The sequence below is a fragment of the Sciurus carolinensis genome, chromosome 15 (assembly GCF_902686445.1).
Source record: "Sciurus carolinensis chromosome 15, mSciCar1.2, whole genome shotgun sequence".
In the NCBI taxonomy this organism is placed as follows: domain Eukaryota; kingdom Metazoa; phylum Chordata; class Mammalia; order Rodentia; family Sciuridae; genus Sciurus; species Sciurus carolinensis.
The window spans coordinates 36,250,233-36,257,201 of record NC_062227.1 but is presented as its reverse complement, the minus strand read 5'-3'; positions in this window follow the sequence as shown (position 1 = coordinate 36,257,201).

The following is a 6,969-nucleotide window of genomic DNA, read 5'->3' as shown; positions in this document are numbered from 1 at the left end:
TGAGATCTAACAAGTTTCCACGCAATGTTAGCATAGATTAGGCATCACTTAGGAAACTGACAGAAAAGATTCTTGGGCTATACCCTAGGCCTATAATCAGAGTTTGCATTTTAACAAAATCCCAAGGTCTGTATACACACTATAGCATAACAGGTAATAGATTAGATTACTTTCTTTTATAGAGAAACAAATTACAACTAGCATTTAAAAAATTTTTCATTTTAGGATGGAGTTTTCTATTTCTGCAAAAGGCATTGTTTGGACTCAGTATGACTATAATCCCAATGATTTGGGAGGCTGAGGCAGGAGGATCCCAAGTTCAAAACTTAGTGAGACTGTTGCCAAATAAAAAAATGAAAAGGGATTGGGATGTGCCTCAGCGTTTAAGTGCCTATGGGTTCAATTCACAGTACAAAAAAAAAAAAAATTGGGATTTTGATGGGGACGGTGCTGATTTTGTATATAGCATAGACACAGAATGTCTTTCTCTTTTGTCTCATTTCTCTTTAACAACAGCAACATTTTGTATTTTACAGTATACAAGTCTTTTACTTCACTGGTTTAGTTACTCTTAAGTATTTTATTCTTTGTGATGTTATTATAAATGGAATTGTTTTCTTAATTTCCTTCATGGATCATTTATTGTTAGTTTATAGGCACGAAACCCATTATTTGTGTGTTAATTTGGCATCCTGCAATTAATTGTACTAAAATCATTTATTAAGTGGTAGAACTAATAAACAAATATCTTCTGTCTACAAAAAGAATTTTACTATTTTTTTTTCTAGTTTGGTTTTGTTGTTGTTTGTTTGTTTGTTTTGCCTAATTGTTTTGGTTAGGACTTCCAATGTTATGGTGAATTAAAATGGCAACAGGATGCATCTTTCAGAGGAAAACTTTCAGAATTTAACTATTGAGTTTTGCATGCTTGAAAACTGCCCTTTAGACTGCTGAGGAGCTTCCCTTCTCCCCTTAGGTTACTGAGTATTCTCATCACAATTGATCCTGTAAACGTTTTCTCCATCTGGTGGCTTATCATAGATAGATATGGAAATCTTGGGAGTGTTTGAAAATGGAAGAGCCACAGAATGGTAGAAATTGTGATTCCTAGATTTTTGCATGGAGATTGCTGTCTACAACAGTTGGATTTTTTTTTTTTTTGAGAAATAAACTTCTATTATGTGGATTCACCTATCATCATACTCGCATTACTTTCATAAAAGGAAAGAGGCTAATTTCCCAAAGATACAAAAAGCCTCTTATAAACCAATGAGAAAAAAGACTAAGAACCCATTGGGAAAATTAAGCAGAGGTCATGAACAATTAATGAAAAAATTCAAAAGGCTTTTAAATGAAAAAAAATGTGATATCATAATAAGAGAAAAGCAAATCAAAACAAATTGTATTTAAAAATTTAAAAAGAGACATTGAATCATGAGATTTCCTCTTTTTGGCACACATTAAAAAAAGTTCTGCTGTATCAATTTGGGTTCAATTAGTGAAGCAAAACCACTGTGATCTAGAAAAAGCAATTTCTATGGCAAGTACACCTCACACAATTGAGGGAGTTGACGTGGAATATGCAAGACTGTTGCCCCTGTGTCTGCTGTAGGGACTGAAGGCACAAAGGTCAGCTCTGTCTGTAAATCAGAAAGGAAACTGGATGTGAATTGGGAGGAGAGAATCTACAAGGTCAAACCGATGCCCACATGTATCTTTTTACCATTTGCAGTTGTGATACCAGTGACCTTCAGGAAAAGCTGATGTTCTTTGCATGAAGATACATACATGCCTGGCCCAGCTGCCAGAGAATCTGAGGGAAGAGAATAGCAGGATTTGGAAGAACTAGTAATAGGTATGGGCTTGTGTGTCTCTCCACACCAAGGCGAGCCAGCTAATCAGCATTTGGGAGTGCTACAGAGCCTGACACAACACACCGAGCTGCCTCCCTTCAGCCTTTTGAATCCTGTACAAATGTCCCTTGTGGTCCACCTTAATCTGGAGCTATAGAGGAAAGAGAATTCTAAGAAACAGAGCTCCAGTTTACATGAATTAAACAAAGCCAGCGCATCCACTATGGGAAGATGTGAGAAAGAGGGATTCTCACTGTTAGGAGAAACCTAAACTCATGTAATTGTATAAAATACTTTGATTTTGCAATTCTAGTTCTTATCTTGTAAAAATAGTTTCACATGTGTGACATGCCAAACATAAGTTTATTCACTGCAACATCATATGTGATGACAATATTACCAAAACTAATGCTTATCAATGGAAGATTGGTTAATAAGTTATGTCTATAAAATGGAAGGAGTCTCATGAAAGATCTTCAATCTTCCACTTTAATATTGTAAGACAAGCAAGACATAAACAGTATGTAATATGCTACCATTTGTATAAAAATATTAATATTTGTGTGTACATACATCATATATGTGTGTACATATTATGTAAATGTATGGATATCGATTGAAGAATACTGAAAGTATCAGTGGAAATTTATTGATAGTATGGGTTGCCTCCAAAAGAGTATCTTAGTTCCTAGTGGGACAATGAAATGGAGAAATTTAAAAAAAACTATATGTTATACATAATATATTGTATATAAATATATATTTTGTGTGTGGGAAGGTACCAGGGATTGAACCCACAGGTGTTTAGCCACTGAGCCACATACCCAACCCTTTTATTTTTCAGTTTGAGACAGGGTCTTACCAAGTTACTGAGGCTGGCTTTGAATCTACAATCCTTCTGTCTTGGCCTCCTGAGTTGCTGCACCACTGCACCCGACTATACAGATATATATATTTTTATTATTATTATTATGATTTTTGCTTTTCACAGTATAATTTTTATTAGTCTTAAATGGAGACATAGAAGGTCTAAGATTTTGTTTTGATTTAGATTTTTCTAAAGTAGTAGGTTTTTTTATTAAAATATTTTTTATTTTTACAGATACATTTTGATACATTGTACACAAATGGGATACAATTTTTCATTTCTATGGTTGTACACAATGTATATTCACACCAATCATGTAATCACATGTATAATAGGGTAATATTCTGTTTCATTCTACTGTTTTTTCATCCCCACACCCTCCCACACCTTTTTCCTTTACACCATCCAAAGTTCCTTTATTCTTTTCTTCCCCCCACCACCCGCCATCGTTATATATTGTCATGCACTTATCAGAGAAAACATTTGGCCTTTGGTTTTTTTGGGCTTGGCCTATTTCACATAGCATGATATTTTCCAACTTCATCCATTTACCAACAAAAGACATAATTTTATTCTTCTTTATGGCTAAGTAATATTCCACTGTGTATATATACCACGGTTTCTTTATCCATTCATCAATTGAAGGGCATCTAGGTTGGTTCCACAATCTAGTTATTGTGAATTAGCTGCTATGGACATTGATGTGGCTGCATCACTGTAGTATGCTGATTTTAAGTCCTTTGGGTATAAACCGAGGAGTAGGATAGCTGAGTCAAATGGTGGGTCCATTCCAAGTTTTCTGAGAAATCGCTATACTACTTTCCAGAATGGCTGTTCCAATTTGCAACTCCACCAGCAATGTAGAAGTGTGCCTTTTTCCCCACATCTACACCAACACATATTATTGTTTGTGTTCTTAGTAATAGCCATTCTAATTGGAGTTAGATGAAATCTTAGGGTGCTTTTAATTTGCATTTCTCTGATTACTAGGGATGATGAGCACTTTTTCATATATTTATTGATCACCTGTATATCTTCCTCTGTGAAGTGTCTGCCCAGTTCCTTAGCCCCACTTATTGATTGGATTCTTGGTATCTTGGGTGTAAAGTTTTTTAGTTCTTTATAAACTTTGGAGATGAGTGCTCTGTTTGAAGTGTGTGTGGAAAAGATTTTCTTCACTCTGTAGGCTCACTTTTCACATTTTTTACTGTTTCCTGTGCTGAGAAAAAACTTTGTAGTTTGAATCTATCCCATTTATTGATTCTTGCTTTTATTTCTTGTGCTATGGGGGTCTTGTTAAGGAAGTCTGGTCCTAAGCCAACATGATGGAGATTCGGGCCTACTTTTTCTTCTATTTGGTGAAGGGTTTCAGGTCTAATTCCTAGATCCTTGATCCATTTTGAGTTGAGTTTTGTACAGGGGGAGAGATAGGGGTTTAATTTCATTTTACTGCATATGGATTTCCAGTTTTCCCACCACCATTTGTTGAAGAGGCTATGTCTTCTCCATTGTAAGTTTTTGGCACCCTTGTGTGGTATGAGGTTATTATAGTTATGTGGGTATGTCTCTGTGTTTTCTATCCTGTACCATTGATCTACCTGTTTATTCTGGTGTCAGTAACAAACCGTTTTTGTTACTGTTGCCCTATAGTAGAGTTTAAGGTCTGGTATAATGCTACCTCCTGCATCACTCTTCCTGCCCAGGATTGCTTTGGCTATTCTGGGTCTTTTGTTCTTCAAGAGGAATTTCATGATTGCTTTTTCTGTTTCCATGAGAAATATCATAGGGACTTTAATTGGAATTGTGTTAAATCTGTATAGTGCCTTTGGAAGTATGGCCATTTTGATAATATTAATTCTGCCTATCCAAGAACATGGGAGATCTTTCCATCTTGTAAGGTCTTCCTCAGTTTCTTTCTTCAATGTTTTGTAATTTTCATCATAGAGCTCTTTCACCTCTCTGGTTAGATCAATCCCAAGTATTTTACTGTTTTTGAGGTTATTGTGAATGGAGTTGTTTTCCTCATTTCCCTTTCAGATGTTTCATTGCTTATGTATAAAAATGCTTTAGATTTATACGTGTTGATTTTATAACCTGCTATTTTGCTGAATTCATTTATGAGATCTAGACGTTTTCTAGAGTAGTTTTTTGGAGCCTCTAATAGAGAATCATGTCGTCAGCAAATAGTGACAGCTTAAGTTCCTCTTTTCCTACTCGTATCCTTTTAATTTCTTTAGTAAGTCTAATTGCTCTGGCTAGTATTTCAAGTACGATGTTGAATAGAAGTGGTGAAAGAGGACATCCCTGTCTTGTTCCCATTTTTAAAGGGAATGGTTTCAGTTTTTCCCCATTAAGAATGATGTTGGCCATGGACTTAGCATAAATAGCCTTTACAATGTTCAGGTATGTTCCTACTATCCCTATTTTTTCTAGTGTTTTGAGCACGAAGTGGTGTTGTATTTTGTCAACTGCTTTTTCTGCATCAATTGAAATAGCCATATGATTTTTATCCTTAAGTCTATTGACATGATGGATTATGTTTACTGATTTATGGATGTTGAGCCAACTTTGCATTCCTGGGATGAACCCCACTTGATCATGGTGCACAATATTCTTAATATGTTTTTGGATACGGTTTGCCAGTATTTTGTTAAGGATCTTTGCATCTATATTCATTAAGGATATTGGTCTAAAATTTTCTTTCCTTGATGTGTCTTTTCCTGGTTTGGGTATGAGGGTGATATTAGCTTCATAGAATGAATTTGGTAGGGTTCCCTCCTTTTCTATTTCCTGGAGTACTTTGGGAATTATTGGAATGAGTTCTTCTTTGAAGGTCTTGTAGAACTTGGTTGAGAATCCATCTGGTCCTGGGCTTTTCTTGAATGGTAGGCTTTTGATGGCTTCTTCTATTTCATTGCTTGATATTGATCTGTTTAAATTGTGTATGTCCTCCTGGTTCAGTTTGGGAGGAGCATATGTCTCTAGAAATTTGTCAATGTCTTCGGTAGTTTCTATTTTGTTAGATATAGATTTTCAAAGTAGCTTCTCATTATGTTATGCATTTCAGTGGTGTCTGTAGTGATATTTCCTTTTTCATCACAAATTTTGGTAATTTAAGTTTTCTCTCTCCTCTTTATTTGTGTAGCTAAGGGTTTGTCTATTTTGTTTACTTTTTCAAAGAACCAACTTCTTGTTTTGTCAATTTTTTGAATTGTTTCTTTTGTTTCAATTTCATTGATTTCAGCTCTGATTTTAATTATTTCCTGTCTTCTACTACTTTTGGTGTTGTTCTGTTCTTCTTTTTCTAGGGCTTTGAGCTGTAATGTTAGGTCATTTAGTTGTTGACTTTTCATTCTTTTCTTGAATGCACTCCATGCATCCATACCACTTTCAAAGTGTCCCAGAGATTTTGATATGTTGTATTGTTGTTCTCATTGACCTCTAAGAATTTTTTATCTCCTCCCTGACGTTTTCTGTTATCCATGTTTCATTCATAGCATATTATTTAGTTTCCAGTTGTTGGAGTAATTTCTGTTTTTTATTTTGTCATTGATTTCTACTCTCAGTCCATTATGATCTGATAGAACACAAGGCAGTATCTCTATTTTTTTGCATTTCCTAAGGGCTGCTTTGTGGCATAACATATATTCTATTTTCAAAAGGTTCCATGTGCTGCTGAGAAAAAAGTGAATTTGCTGGATGGAATATACTACATGTGTCTGTTAAGTCTAGGTAATTGATTGTGTTATTGCATTCTGCAGGAAGCAAAAGATCATTTGTTTGATGGTTTAGTTTTTGTTTGGAAGCTCTATCCAGTGGTGACAGCGGTGTGTTAAAATCACCCAGAATTATTGTGTTGTGGTCTATTTGATTCCTGTCATTGAGAAGGATTTGTTTGATGTACAGGGATGCACAATTGTTTGGGGCATAAATATTTACAATCGTTATGTCTTCCTGATTTATGTTTCCCTTAAGCAGTATGAAATGTCCTTCTTTATCCCTTCTGACTAACTTTGGCTTGAAGTCCACTTTATCTGAAATAAGGATGGAAACCCCCCATTTTTTTTCTGTGTGCATGGTAGATTTTATCCCATCCTTTCACCTTTCATCCGTGGATGTCTTTTTCTATGAGATGAGTCTCTTGAAGGAAGCATATTGTTGGGTCTTTCTTTTTAATCCATTCTGAGTCTATGTCTTTTGATTGATGAGTTTAGGCCATTAACCTTCAGGGTTATTATTGAGATATGA